The sequence below is a fragment of the Bacillus rossius genome, chromosome 2 (genome assembly GCF_032445375.1).
Source record: "Bacillus rossius redtenbacheri isolate Brsri chromosome 2, Brsri_v3, whole genome shotgun sequence".
Lineage (NCBI taxonomy): Eukaryota > Metazoa > Arthropoda > Insecta > Phasmatodea > Bacillidae > Bacillus > Bacillus rossius.
In genome coordinates this window covers 67,442,387-67,459,441 of record NC_086331.1, presented here as the reverse complement: position 1 = coordinate 67,459,441, position 17,055 = coordinate 67,442,387, and positions in this window count along the sequence as shown.

The following is a 17,055-nucleotide window of genomic DNA, read 5'->3' as shown; positions in this document are numbered from 1 at the left end:
TTACAAACTCGGGACGTGACTGCAGGCGAGAGAAATTTCATCCGGGCTGACCATGTCCACATTAGACAGCAAAATATCACATTGGCCCCCTGGGAAGGGGCTTCGGTCCACTGGCACAAAGTTTAAATCCGTGGCGTACACCGGCCTAACAAAAAGTAAATCACCCCCATTAACAACCAGATAAATTAAAAAAATAAGAAACCCCAAAAATTTTTAAAATTATAGAAAAAATTAAAAAAGGTGACGAAATGCCTAATTTCCGGCACATCACGATCCACATAACCTTCCCAAGTTTTAAGGAGGTTAATCATAAATTTTGTTGTACGTGCACTGTGCCCCTATGGGTAATGTGTTTAGTACTGTTTTCTGCCTGGCGCTTCCACGGCCATTCTATATTTGTTCTTTAGACGAAATGTCACTTTGAGCACAGCCGCACATTACAAGCGGCTTCTGCTTACGCACCTTTATGTCCGGGAGAACTGATGTGTGGCAGTAATTTAAAAATGGCAAATGTGACGACACACACACCTCAACCGAGCCAATACCACACTTGCTCGTACAGCATATATAAATTAAGGGAGCAGAAGGTAGTAGTGTATAAATGTTTATCCTGGCCCAGGCTTCAAGCTAAGGATTGAGGATTGTCTTGTTATGATGTCACGGCAGCCATATTTAATGACGACCTTCAAAAATGGCAAAAAAAATTAAATTTGCCAAAATTCCTAATAATTTCCCCAATTGGAGGGAAATATTCCTGTATTGAGGGAAAATGTCCCGTTTTTGTCTTCAAAAATGCCAATGGCTTGAAAAGTCCTCAATAAAGCTTAAGAATCCATATCTACAAGTCTACTTTAGCAAACTGGTCATGACCTTGACAATAAGGATGCCATAACCGGCATCATGGATTATGCCATTTTTAATTACACCATTTTGTATTCTAGAACTTTCCACTATTTTTAATTATGACTTCACAGTTGCAATTTATGTTACTTCTGCCACCTTGAAAATCCGTAATTATTAACGAAAAAATTATGAATTAATTAAAAAAATTATAAACATAATAATTAATTAAAGTTTAATAAAATATAAAAAACGCACTTACATCATGGAGTCCATAGCTCGAACCCGGCGAGAGCAAAAATTAAAATGGCAACCTATCCTTCCCCCACAGCAGCTGCAGGCAGACTAACAACCACCACTAATACCATTGCATATATAAACTACCCCCCCCCCCTCACCATCCTACCCCCATCCAACTCCCTCCCCTTCAATCCATTCCCAAAAATGATTTTTTCTAGGAATATTCCTCCTCCACCCTTTACCACCACCACTACCAATAATTTTTTTCTTTGGAGTTTTCCACCTCCACCACCTACCCTTCCCCCATTTCTCTAAAAATTATTTATTTCTCGCAATCACACCTCTATCCACATGCCTTTTTCTACAAGAAATGGTCATCCCGTCCATTCCCCATCTCCTTTCCGACTTTCCCACCCAATATTCTGACCCCCTAAACCCCCCTCCTTTTAGGCTATAAATACCCACACGATGACAAGTGAGCCATCAGTTTACTACAATTCCTCGGCCGCGCCAGTCGTCTACCAAGGAGTCAATGAATGTCGCCATCTTGGATTATGACATCACAGTCACCATCGCATATTCTTCTGCTGTAGGTCACCATCTTGGATTATGACATCACAATCGCATCTGATTTCGTCTGCTGTAGGTCGCCATCTTGGATTATGATATCACAGCTGCCATATTGTTTTCATCTTCTGGATGATGTTACAGCCATCATTATATTTTAGTCTGCTGGAGACTGTCATTTTGGTTGACATAATGTCAACCATCTTTATATTTTGGTTCTGCCATGACAAAATGTGCATTACATACCTGACCTAATAATTAATTTCCTGTCACCTGTAGTTTATTAAATTAAGACAAATGAATGTGTATGATAAGACAGTTAATAATTTACTTTAATGCTATAATTTATTTTAAATTACATACATTTATATACAGTAAAATCTGACACTTGTTATACCTGTACACCGCACTACCCACACAGAAATTTTACATGGTCAAGATTTCTTCTGCAGCCATGATTTTCATGGGTTCGTGTACTTCGTCGTCGTTCAAAATATTTACCACAGTAGCGGCACTGATATCCATCGCAATTACCATCGCTGCCCCGCTGTAGAACGTGCAAATAAACTTTTATTTTACAGTGCTTAATAAAATTAGTTTTGTTCGTAAAATGTACACCACATGTGTTACATGGAAATGTCACACGATTATTTTTCCTTCTGCAGACATGATTTTCATGTTTCCTCTTGCATGTTGACGGTATTTAAAACTTTTGTCACTGTACATACACAGATGACTCGTCTATAGATCCTAAGTCATCAAAGGCTCGGAAAGTATGGTACTTCCAATGTACTCTGGTGTTGTAGGCAACGAAGTCCCAAATTTTGCATCAGATGGAGATTCCCAGTCGACATTGACAGATCATCTGTACTGGATGACAAAGAAGCTGAAGTAGACACAACTGATGTAGAAGCTGTAAATTGTTCACAATTTTTTTTATACCAAATTCGGCGTAGTTGCCGCTATCGAGTTATCTTCTGCTGTCGATAATGCACACATTGAAGTCTCTTGCAGTGATGAGACAGTAGATGAAGCCAACATCGGGATCTCTGAAGATGGTAGCCTCGTTACCATCGGATTCTCTGTAGCTGTCCTTATTGTTGTCATCGGGATCTGCTTCGACGTCGTCGCCACCGTCGTCAGGGTCCTCACTGACGACGCTAGACCTTTCACCAAGATCTCTTCAGCCAATGAGCCCGCCACCAACGCGATCAACGCCGATTTCTACGTCGCTGCCCTCGGATACACAAGAATATTCATATACCAGACTCATATGCAGACAAGTCAAACTAGTCGATCTGCACTGTAACACAACCAGAGGTGAACTGAGGGTTCTGTTTTCTAGGACTTGCTCTAATAATAGTGATAACTTGAATAATGTGCGAGTTAAAACAGCATCAGTTGTCATTACTTTTTAAAAATATATATTAGATTATATTTATTAGGAATTTCAGGGACCGATAAGTTCTAATTATATATTCAAACAATTAATCGCACAGTGTACATACCCTGTGCATTTAAGCTTACTAGAGTACCAAGAGTCCCTGAACAATGGAACCTTCAATGTCCAAACATAATTTAGACTACTCAAATAGAAATTTGAGTATGCAGAGCTACTTATAACCCCACAACTGAATTTTAATGTCTAAAACACATGACTATAATATATGATGTGATTCCAAGCTAGGATAAAAGTCAATTTTTTGTACCTCTCATCAACTGTTCAGGAGACCTTCAGTGTTGATATAGCTACAGTCAAGACATGCTCCGTACCCAGCATCTTCGAAACTCGAAGTCTTCGGTGTCGATCCTTGCTATGCCTTATGGAAAAAAGTCTTCGAAACAAATGACCTACTCTTTGTGTTTACTAGACATTTTTATGCTGTCATACCACACTTCGATTAATATTTTCGTAAATAACCCAAAATATTATCAGGTAATTAACATTCGATTTATGCATGTAGAGTGGCCACCAACATATCCATCAAATCAATTCCATTCTTTATTCAGCTCCGAACTCACATTAATCAGTATACTTGGCTACACAAGCACACAGACCACAAAAATAAGTCAACTAATAACCAATAATTTATTAACATTTGGACATTCAACTGCATACTGACTACTAGTTGGACGGGCCTGACACTGAACATATTTAGCAAAGTTTACCTCTATATAGGACCAAGAGTCTATGAACCATTGAAATTTCAGAACATAGCTACACATGCATGTTGCCAGATACAAGTAGTATGATGCTCATTTCCCATCATCAATACTCATCCGACTCTCATTTTCCATCATTGACCCTTATTTTACATCATCGACACTTAATTTAATGCTTATTTTCCGTAATGGATACTCAATTCGACAATCATTTTCCACCATCGACACACATAATCATACCCCTATACGAATATCGATGTTGATTTTACTAACGGCCGCACTCAATCCACACATAAATACAAACAAACGAAGACGAAGAGTCCGGGGAAGACATCGCGGAGGATATTGCTGCTGCGGTGGGAAGAATATTAGCCACCTATCCCAAACTATTGACTTTGGAGCTGTGTGCGCGAATATTTGTTTGGATAGAGCATCTGATGGATAGTATGGAAAGTACTGCGAAGCGGGCTATGGTGAAGGGGTTCGGTAACGTCCTCTTGAACGACGTTGTGTTAGCGAGGGGAGAAAATAGTGTTTATGTGTGAGTTCTTTATTAAATAGTATTAAATATTTTTCATAGTTTATTTACTTCGAATTTCTGTCAAGGCTATTAAAAATATACTATTTTAATGTGATGTGAAGTGCATCTCGCAGAAGCAGTAATGGCTAATGTGAATGTTGTTACTGCATCATATACACTACAGAGATAATACATCAGGTTGAAACGTAAGATATTATGTGTTGGATATGGTCTCTCTTATGGAAAGGGAACACATCTAATACTCTACAAGGCGAATAAATATAATTTCTGTAAATAGTTTTCCATTTATGTTTATATTTTCCGTGTTTTTTGTAGCATAATTTAAGTTTTTTAATATAGTTTTTTGTATATTGTTTCCAGTTTTTGATGTATAGTTTCCATTTTTTGTACAAAGTCTCGGTTTTCGAAGTTATACTTCTTTAGGCGCGTTATGAAAAAATGATGATATTGAAATTTTAAGATGCGCGCGCATCACTGTAACACAAAATTAATAGGTTGAAACTGCGCGTGCACCTTGTGACGACATTTTCACAGGAAGATGGCGGACCCACGTGTATGAACATAAACCCACATTAGGGGACATACCAAACGTATTGGTGTGCCAAATGAAACTATATGATAGTGAAATTACCATGGAATTTATTTTGGTAAACTAAAATAGTCATAGTAAAGAGTAAATTTCAAGGTTTAAAAAAACCTCATTATTTTGGTTTTACATAAAATATAATACACATTGTCCTCGTAACCTTCTTTCAGAGCAGTGTTTATACTGCGCGGGCAATATGCTGAAGGGCCGTGGTTCAGAACTCGGCGGAAGTTATTTTTTTTTATACTTTTTTTGAAGATATACTTCTTTAGGCGCGTTATGAAAAAATGATGAGAGTGAAATTTTAAGATGCGCGCGCATCACTGTAACACCAAATTAACAGGTTAAAGCTGGCCGCTAAACCGCTCATTAAGTCTCGAAAAAAAGCTACAAACAAAATAGAAATAGAACCTCTATTAGTCGCGCATGTTGGCACGCTCGTCGCCTCTGATCACTGTTTTCATATATATAATATTTATCCACATGTTTCTAGTTTCTACATTCACAACACGTGTTTTAGTTTCATATAAGTGCGAATCATATATGTGCTAATAAATTATATTCAGTAGTGATTTAAATTGAATATTTTGATTAATTTTATTTACTATTCGTAAATATTAGTAAAAAAAAAAAAGTGCCTTTATATTTTTTCAAGTGCTCCAATATAATTTATATATTGTATTATTTATTGATATAAATTAAAATAATATTTTTTAATATAATTACCTAATACTAAATTTTATTAAATAATTAATTTTAAATACATTATTATTGGTTATTTAATATTTACAAAATAAAGAAATAAATTTAATAAAATATTTAATAAAAAAATTGTGATGAAAATTAAAAATCGAACATCAAATTAAAATATTATTTTAATATTTATTATTAAACTGAATAAATATAATATTTATTAAAATAAATAAACAAATTTAATAAAAACTTTTTGATAAAAATGTAAAGTGAATATTAAATTAAGAAAATAAAAAATATAAAAAATGAATAAACTGAAATTTAATTTTTGAATTTATTATTAAATTTATTTATTTTCTTGTAAAATATTAAATAATCAATATTAAAATTTAAAAATTAAGAATATTATAATATTTAGTACAAATTATGTCATATAGGGTAAACCTACCCAACTTCGTGATACTAACGTATCGAACTTCAATATTAACAATATGTTAAACATAGTAATTCTTCTATTATATGTGATACATTAGTTACTTATTGCCTTATTATTTTCTACATGAAAGATTAATTTATCTTAAGTCAATAAAAACTGATATGAAATAAACAAATGGAATACACACATACCTAATTTCGTGATAGCCTACTTAATTCCGTGACAACATAAACTTTATTTCGTGACACATGTATTATGTTCATTTGTAAAACATTGCCACGACTTTAGTCACTGTTGCTGTCTGCCTAATCACTTCTCGCACACAGATTACACATGAAAACTGTTGGTGGCTTTGCTGAATCAATGGATTGGCAGTTTTCGTAGAACCATTTCAAGGTGAAACAGCACTGAATCCAAGGACTTTTATTCTTGCCAAGCGCTGTGCCGGAAATTAAGCATTTCGTCACCTTTTTAAATTTTTCTATAATTTTAAATTTTTTTGGGATTTCTTATTTTTTTAATTTATCTGGTTGTTAATGGGGGTGATTTACTTTTTGTTAGGCTGGTGTACGCCACGTATTTCAACTTTGTGCCAGTGGACCGAAGCCCCTTCCCAGGGGGCCAATCTGATATTTTGCTGTCTAATGTGGACATGGTCAGCCCGGTTGAAATTTCTCTCACCTGCAGTCACGTCCCGAGTTTGTAATTTTAATTCCCTGCATGACCAAAATTGCATAGAGCAGCTCCTGGGCTGCAAGCTGCTACCTTGTAGAGGTCTGCTGAGAATAGCATGTCTCATCACGAAGCAGTCTCCAGTGGAGCTGCGTTCCCACCTTAGTGGCTATTTCTGTCCCCCCCCCAATCCTCTCTCTCCACCTCACATGAGTTCTGAGAAATCAAGCTAGGAGCAGTGACCTGACGGGACGATGGCCTAATTCAAGCACCTTCTCCCTGGTCCGACAGAGACGTCCCCGACATCTAGCGGAGGAAAAAGTAACTGCGGGCCTGGTCGCCAGCGTGCAGAGCTCACCCTCATGACACCTGGTGGCAAGTCAGCTCACCGCCTCAGTTAGTTCCCCTTTACGCCGCTAGAGAGCAGCACCGCGGCTCCCTTAAGCCCCACGCTTCCTTCTCGCGGCCTATATAAGTCGATTGTTTGTTGCCTTCTATTCTGGCCGGTAGAGAGCGCGAATGTCGTGTTTTTGTCACGCCAGCCTCGGACTCCTTCGCAAATTTTCGGCTTAGAACCGAACCTTCCCCCTCCTCCCTAGGGCGTTAGCGCCAGTTTTTAATTAGAAGCCTTGTCCACCATTCTGGCACTTAGTTCACTGAGCTCGGCTACTGACCACGTCTTCACGGCGCCCTCTGTGCTAAGAGGCTTGTCGCGGCAACGGCGAAATCGTGTGCACGAAAATGTAGTCAGCTTGCTTTAGGGATGTGATCCCAGCGGTACAGTAGCCAGTCAAATGTAGTATCTAGAAAAGGTCATGTTTAGATAAATTTTAATATATTTTTATTTTTCCTAAAAATTTTAGTTTCTTCCGCGCTTCCGCGAATTCTCGGTACGCGCCAACCTGATGTCGGCGCGAGACACCTCGCGAGCCCTGATTGCACATACTGTTTGGTGAGTAATCCTTTTTTTCCCCCAAATTCCCGTTGTTGGCTTTTCGCGCCAACTGTGTATGACTGTCTGGACGCAGGTATAATTCGTTTTGAATTTGACATGTGTTTCAGACAGGGTCAAAGTTTTCGGGGAGAGAAATTGCTCCCCGCATGATCTTCGGGACCTGCTGCTGATTTCCCCCTTTAGAAGAGTTTTCCTCTCGGTCCGACGTCACCCTGGGAAGACTCGGGTGATATAAGCTATATATATATATATATTTATTCCACATGAATCGAATCAACTAAATTCACTAACAAGATACCAGCGAGCAGGGCTTTAATGAAGTAATCTTCAGGGACATGTAAAGTCAAGGAAACTCATGTATATGTAATCGTTGGGACATTCAAATTTGGTGCAATTTTTTTAAATTTTTGTTTATGTAATCATTTATTTGATAAGCTGTAAAATGTATTGTTTTAAATTATACCGGGGCGCCCCCTTAAATTTGTTACTTACTAAGATCTTTATTGTCATGTTGAAAGAATGCGAAAATAAAATCTCTTAATAATAAACCAGGAAAACCTATAGACCAAGCTACCGAAATAGTGTATTTATTTATTAAATACCTTCTTCATTTTCTCTATGCACGAACCCCTCAAGTGACTAGTTTGCAGGGAGTGTAAATTTTATCTTGTGCACCGCCTCGTGCCCTCTCTGGTAATTAACTTTAATTTTCTTTGTATTTTGCCCAGTAGTTTCCAAGGACTTTTTATTAAAACAAAAATAATTTTATTTTTGAGGCACGAGGGGCGTTACAATTGGTAGCAGAGCATGGTTTGGTCTATAGGCATACCTAAATAAAGTAGACATACCTAAAATAAAATATAAAAAATTAAAAAAAAATTATTAATTTTTTTGTGAAACCAGTTTTGTATTTTTAACATTGTAAACTGATCGCTGGTACACCCTGTAGTTATATTGCTTTTCTATTTTAAAATAACGATTGAGTTTTAAAGACCCGATGTGTCTTACCTCTTGCCTCAACTGCCGTTCCTCCCCCCCAATTACGTCCGAGCAGTATGTTTATGCCGGAGTTATTGCTGTCAGATGAGCTGACCTATGAGTTACAGCTACGCTATTTGCCCTCCAGTGGCAATGTCCAAGTCCTCAGGAAGAGACTCAGGGCCGTCCTTCATGATGGCGTGCCCACTAGTGTATCGAATTTGGATTTAGATGTAACTGAAGAATTCAACCTTGATTGCGCCAAGTTTTATGACATATCGGCTTTCGTAAGCTATCTAGATGTGGAGGAAAATTTACCCAATGTCGAGCGACATATAGTCAGGCTAAAACATGTTACCCGACGCTTACAAAACCTGAAACAGTTTTCGGCAGACATTCTCCATGGAATTTATATAAAAGAGATAGAACGATGTTTACAACAGATGGCAGGTTTCCACACAAAATTGGCGGCGAGAGCAGCCTTTTTGGAAGACACACGACGCAGTCAGCATTATGTGGCTGAGGCACAGGCTTTAGGCATCGATTGTCCCGCCTTCCCGGAAGGGGACGCTCCTAGCTTGCCCCTGGGGGTAGAGCAACCTGACACGCCACCATCAGAAGTACGGGCGACGGTAAACAGACATGAGAGGGAAACAAGCAGATCGCCAGACGCAGCCCCTGACTCTCAGCCACTAACGTCGCTTCCAAATCAACCGATACCCGTATCTACCACTCATTCAGAGCCGCTTGTGCATTTGAACACAGCGGCGACAAACATTACAACGGGTCACGTGACAACCCACCCCGTCACTAGCGTGACATTTTCACAGGGATTACCAACCTTGGCACACCAAATGACGCAACCATACCCACCAAACATGTTTTTCCAGTATCCGACCGCTCAGGGCTATTTTAACCCTTATGCTCAATTTCAGCCACAGTTTCCTTCATAGCAAACCACCCCACTTCCGAGTGCTGGTATTTTGCAGCCGCCACTCACTACGCCCCAGCTCACCCCACCACAAATCAGCCCCTCGGGTGCGACTCGGGAACAGGCTCAGTCACACCCGGTGCCACACCAGCCTTCACCTCAGCCGGCAGGAGCCGCGGCTCAGCCCCACGACTCAGTATTGAGGAGCACGACAGCCCCAGAAACTAGCTACAGTTTCTACGGAAAAATAACACATCCTGTAGAAAGGCTGCTCAAGGATTTGCCAGAGGCGTCGGGTCTGGACGCACACAAACTGATTGATTTCCTTCGAGTCTTATTAAAGCTGCGGCAAAAGGGAGGGATTCCCGACAAACAAATTTTTGAAATTGTTTACCCATACACCCAAGCTCCCTTAAGTGAGCGGATCATGGCAGCCATTGAGAATGACCTCACTTTCGACGAGTTTCATGAAGACGTGTTATAGTTTTGTAAACCGAGTAGGCTACTCACAAACATCCGGTTAGAGTGGTTTAACCGCTTGCAGCAGCGTAATGAAGCCTTGCCGAATTACGTTGCTGACATACGGGAAGCCAACCAGGTACTCAGGCTAAAGGTTCCAGAGAAAGAGGTTGTGAGTACGATCCTAGCGGTTTGAACCCAGCGGAGCGCTCGCACTCAGTGTTCCAGGCACGCCCCCAAAATTATGCTGAGCTAGATAAACTTTGCGTACACGCCACAAATATAGAATACGCTGATTTTCAGCGAAATAAAAAAGCCACATTCGCTAGTCAACAAGGTAGCAGTGCGGGAACGGAGCGCAGTAATTCGCAATATAAGAATGCAGCACAGAAACATCAGGGCAATACATTTTTCTCTTCAAGGCCACAAGGTAGATATCAACAAAATGCACATTGTAATTTCTGTAAAAGAGACGGACATTCCCTGTCTCAGTGTTACCACAAAAACAACAAACAAAATGGCGACACTCCAAAAAACGCATAATGCGGTGGCCCGAACAACCTTATTCAGGGCCACCGAAAAATTCAAGTGTTAAAATTTTTTCTTATAATTGGGAAGTTCAACTTGCGCAAAATAATGACTACACAAGAAACATTATTACACAAAATAAATAATCATAAGAACAAGGAGCCCAGGAATAAAAGTAACAAACGAGGTCACAAACATAAACAAAGAAAGCACAATAGCAGGAGAAATAGCAAAAATAAGGGAAATGGTAATTCAACGCACACGTACTCATTTAAAATGTGTGTTGATCCTACAAATAAGGGCAAGAGAAAGTGCCACCAAATTCTTGGCAATATTCCTACAGTAATTCCGTGTGCAGTAACAATGATTGGCGAACACACTGTACCGGGACTAATTGATACGGGATCAGCGCGCAGCCTGATTTCTTGGCAGCTGTTTAACAAGTTAAAACAGAGCAAATTAATTCTAAGAACTGAGACCACTAAGTTACAATGTTTCACAGCTTCAGAGCAGCCATTAAATATAAAGTTAGCAGTTGTGATCAAGGTGAAAATTGATTTATATTCATGGAATTTCCCATTTTTGGTGTCTGATCAACTTGCCACAGACCTAATCTATGGGTCTGATTTCATTGCCAAGACAGGGCTAATCATTAATCTTCAGGCTAAGAATTTTGTTTTCAAATTCAACATGGGTAATCCTATTCCTTGTGGGACCCCTGAGCAAATAGTTTAGGTTCCGGCCGAGCCAACGGCAGCCATCTTGGATCACGGTAACACCACTTCACACGAGCACCTTAATACACCGCAGCGGGCCGCCATTGATAAATTATGCAGCAGTTTTCCAGATGTCTTGACTAGTAGACTAGGTCGCACGAATTAAGTCGAGTACCAAATTGGGTTAGCGGATAAGATACCAGTGAGATCTCACCCTTATCAATTTTTAGGCCCTAAGATGCAGACGATGCGCAATCATGTTCAGGAGCTTTTGGACAAAGGGGGAATCGAACCCTCGACCTCCGCCTACAGTTCCCCAGCTTTTCTGGTGCCTAAGGGCAAGGTTCAACAACGATGTGTAATTGATTACAGAAAAGTTAATGAGAAAATAGTCATACAAAACATACCTTTGCCAGACCTAAACACTGCTTTTCATTGGTTCAGTAAGGCAAAATATTTTAGTGTATTTGATCTAAATTCTGCTTATCACCAGATTTTCCTTACTGCAGATTCTAAACCCATCACAGCCTTCTGTGTCCCTTGGAACTTGTATCAATACACAGTAGCACCTTTCGGACTGGCCACGGGAGCCCAAGTACTAACTCGACTCCTAGATCAGATACTAGGAGATATAAAATTCAAAACAGTGTACAACTATCTAGACGATGTCGTCGTATATTCAGAAACATTTGAAGAACACATAAAACATTTAGAGGAAGTCCTAAGTAGATTTCGTAAAGCAGGGTTAACAGTCAACACAAAAAAGGTTAAGTTTGCAGTCCAAGAAATGTCTTTTCTAGGACACCTGGTTTCTAGCAAGGGAGTCACCATTGATCCTTCACGTACACAAGCTGTTCGTGATTTTCCGCCTCCTACAAACCCTAAGGGTATTTCACGTTTTATTGGCATGGCAAATTTTTACTCAAAATATATTCCCAATTTCGCTGAGTACGCAGCACCACTAAATACATTGCGTAAGAAAAACACACATTTCACATGGGGTCCGGAACAAGAAAAAGCTTTTAATTTCCTGAAACAGGCGATTTCTTCCCCGCCTGTACTCCGCATGGCAGACTTCACCAAACCTTTCATTTTACAAACTGATGCGTCCAGTGTGGCTATTGGCGCAGTACTGTCACAGGAAGTCGAAGGGTGCAGACAGCCCATTGCGTTTGCGTCGCGGACACTTACCCACGCCGAACGGAAAGCTTCCTATATCTACGAATTAGAATGCCTCGCCGTGGTATTTAGTATTGACAAATTCCGACAATTTATAGAACACAGGGAATTCCTGTTAGAGACAGATAATCAGGCATTAGCCTGGCTTTTGGCACACCCGAAACAATTAGGGAAACTCGGGCGATGGATCGCAAAAATTTCCTCTTTAAAGTTCAAAATCCAACACATTCGTGGCACACAGAATTTAGTAGCGGACACACTGTCTCGCATGTTCGAAAACCCAACTCAGACTCCGCCCGAAGGAACACCACTCTTATGTCAAGCCCTATTGACAATTTTCCGTTGGCATTTCAGGATTTACAGAGCCAGCAGGAAGCTGGTCCCCACATTTCCAGTATTATTAACCTTTTTAGTTCAGGAACTGCGCCAAAATACTTTAGGATGTCTAAGGGGCTGTTACAAAAACGCACCCCCCAATCAAAAAACATACAAAATTGTGCTCCCACAAAATCTGCGTAATATGATTTTCCATTATTATCACACCTCGCCGGTGGGCACACACCTTGGTATATATAAGACCATTCAGGCTATCCGAAGTCATTTCGTGTGGGACGGCATGCACAAGGACATCACCGAGCAGGTGAAACTATGCAAAATCTGTGTGCTGAGTAAGCCAGCGCAGAACACTCGTTTCGGTTATTTAACTTCGGATGTGGCCGAGCGCCCCATGCAAAAGATGTTTATAGACTTTGTCGGGCCTTTCCCGCGCTCAAGAACAGGAAACACTATGCTGCTGGTGTGTATCGACGCCTTCACAAAATTTGTCTGGCTCATCCCCATGCGAAGAGCCACCGCAGAAAACACTGTATCTGCGCTACGTAATCAGATCTTCAAGACGTCGGGAGTCCCGTCTATAGTAGTTTCAGACAATGCAACCCAGTTCACGGCTAGGATTTTTAAGAACATGTGCTTCTCACATGGCATTCTGCACGTCACAACCTCGCCTTATTATCCACAGCCCTCGCATGCTGAGAGATACAACCGCAATCTCCGGTCTGCTCTAATAGCTTACCATGCGCAGGAGCAGGATAAATGGGATTCGAATTTGGTGTGGCTGCAAATGGCCTTTAATTATGCACATCATGAAGGACACAAAAGTACCCCTTTCGAACTCATGTTCACTTACCAACCTAATACCCCTCTTTCAAATCTTTGGTCTTTGAATGACCTATTGCCCGATGATCCGAGAGACATCAGGGGGATATGGAGAAGAGCTCGTAAAAATTTTATACTGGCTCATGAGAGCAGAAAAAGAAAATACAACGAAAATCGATCGCCTAACCCTTACAAGGTAGGCGATTTTGTGTTTTGTAAGGCACACCCACTCAGCAAGGCAGTGGATAAGTTTTCCACCAAGCTGGCGTACCGCTGGAGAGGTCCATTTCAAATACAGCGATTTTTAACGCCAGTTACGGTTAGCCTAGCTGACCCCAGTTCGGGAGAATTCGTGACCAGAGCGCACATCTCCCATCTAAAGAAAACACAGGCTGACTTAAAGTATATGTGTTTAATTTCTTTCCCCTAACATAGGGGACTCTCTAATATTAGGCATACCAGAAATCCTCGAGGTCTTAAAAATCCATGGTACTAGAAATAAGAATGCTAGCTTTAAGTTGTATTAGTTTTAAGTGGCCACTTAGTTAATAAGCTCTTAGTTAAGGTGGGACATCCGTACGGATTTTATATGGAGAAATCTTACGACTTTCGTGACTTCTAGCTCAAAGCTGGATTATCCTATTAAAACGGAATTTTTTCCTATCAAAGACAACGATGGGGAAAATAAAGCTATTGTCTAATTTTTAATATTACACAATTAGAGAAATAATAAAAAATTATCAAACTTGTTAAATTTTCAAGTAGCGAAAATTCGATTTTCGATACCATAGCTTCATTGGAATTCAAATAACTTTTTAAAATATATACGTGATTGCATGTGTTTAAGTAACCGTTTTGATACAAACAGGCACGTAAAATTTAACTTTTAGTTCCAGGTTTTATCGGAAGAGAGCGCATTCTAAAGATGCTTCCCCCACCACCGGCGAGCTCATTCTCCTCCTGCGCTCTGTGGGGGTAATAAATTGGCCGGTATGTTAAGTTCGCGTTCCTTCCGTTCCTGGAACCGCTCGAAGGGAAACTATACCTTCACCTTGTCACACCTTTACCTAGATTCGTGATTCACAAAGCGCACGTTTCATTTTGATCATACAGAATTTTCGTCAGCTATCCTTTTCTGTGCTTTGTTTTTCAATACTGAGTGTGCGGGTAATGAAAATAGACGGAAAACAAAATGTCTTAATCTCTAAAAGGGAAGATCACAGTTTATAGTCGTTGGTCGACTAAAGGTACACGGCAATTAACACTGTCGACAAAACGGAAAAAAACGTAGGCCACATAAGAATTTACTGGATTCTTGCAAGAGACGAAGGTAAGCTATAATACGGTTACGTAAAATAAACGTGCAAGTATCAAGTTTTAAAAGCGGCAAAAATGTAATGCCTATTCCAATTTTTTCAGTTTGTCATATGAAACAAACACAGCTCATGGTAGACCCAAATGTACAGCTGTGAAAACAAACGAACTCGTGGAAATCCGAACGACTTAAGCCTACGTTAATTCGTCTCAGTAATTAGACTACGGTTTTATATATTCAGTGGGAAAGTATTAAACATCCCTACTAATATTATAAATGTGAATGTATGTTTGTTTGTTACTCTTTCACGCGAAAACTACTTAACCGATCATCATGAAACTTTGTACACATTTTTTGGAGGTATTAGAAGTAACATAGGACACTTTTTATTAAAAAAAAAAAACAATATTTTTTTCCTAAGGGCAAAAAAAAATTGATATTTGTATGTATTATCGTCTGACTGCGAGTTTGAGTGATTTGAATCATATTTAACGCCATCTGGTGTTTCAATAAGTAAATTAAATAATTCACTAATTTAATAATATAATACCAGCGGTCAATTTACTATTCAATTTTATTTTTCTGTCACCGCCAAGCATTACTTAAACTTTTTAAATTTTTGAGGTTAGGTGTCTATTTTCTTCGGTGATTGTTGTTTGGACATTGATGCTGAAGGTTATATTTTACTTTCAAGAGAATTTTGTAATTTAGTGAAAATGATGTGGATCTAATTACTCAAGTTCTCCGGACTTGCAGAAAAATTTGAATCGTGATCGGTGGTTGTACGCAAGAACAATATTGGCGCCGAAAAATTTATATCGTTAATAAAATCTACACTTATATTTTAAAAGAGGTGAAAGGAGAAATGGAGTATTTGTCAATAGATACAATCATGTACAAAGAACAAAGCACTTAATATCCTTCGGAATGTTTTAATTCACTTGAACTTTCGGGTGTACCCTCACATAAACTTCAAATGAAACTAAATGTAGGCCTACAAGTTACGCTTATACGAAATCTAGATGCTCCTCGACTATGTAATGGAACGAGGCTTCGGATCACACAATTGGGACAGAATATTAATTATTTTTTTTTATTCAACGTTAATACTTTGGACTTTTTAAAATGTTACGATTAAATTTTTTTGTAATAGTGAAACATATTTCAATAAAGCATTTTTTCAGTTTTTTAAGCTAAATCGGATGTTAGAATTTTTAAATACGGATGATTCCAGTCACGCAATAAAAAAAATTACCATATTATTTAATTTTTTAGCAATGATCCTTGATACTTAAGGACATAACACGAGCGAAGCCGCGGGTAAAAGCTAGTTAAAAATACAGTTGTAAGGGTTATTTAAGTTTTTCATAACGATTGCAATTTTTATACACGTGTCCACACTTTAAGTATTATTTTTGCTACGTTTGCTTGTAAATAAAACCTTGAGCCTACTCTAGCTAATTCTTCTCATTTGTGTTACTGTTGAAGGCAGTTTTTTAAAGTTAACATAAGTTGCCATATTCTATTCCCATCATTACTTTTTGATCGTTAACAAAACTTGGGCACCTAGTAATAAATGAAAAAAATTAACAATTAGAACGAAACATTTTATGAAAAGTGAGAAATGCAATATACGTTTTCGTCTTTTTTTTTTTCATGAGGAACACGCAAGCAGACTTTGTCCCCCTATTTAAGAAACATTCTGTATATAAATGCTTATATTTATGTGCTTATATATATTTATGCTTATACGTGTCTCTTGGTGCAGTTAACATCTTACTACACATCAGCTATATCATTACTTCCTGTGTACTTCTCGTTGATTTACATGACATTAGCATTGCAGTATTATATCGCTGACTGTATTCAAATTGTTCAAATTAGTAACTGAAAGTTTACAACGTGCCATTATTTTATTTTTTATTTAACTGTTTTCTGTACAAATAATATTGAAATGTTAATTTGCAACGTACAACTTTTTCTTTATATTTTTTGTCGTTTGTTCTTGTTATATTTATCGACAACTATAACTTTTTTTGTAGGCTGCTATTGTTGGATACTACACAAAGAAGGTGCTCTTCATTGGGGTGAAAAACAAGTA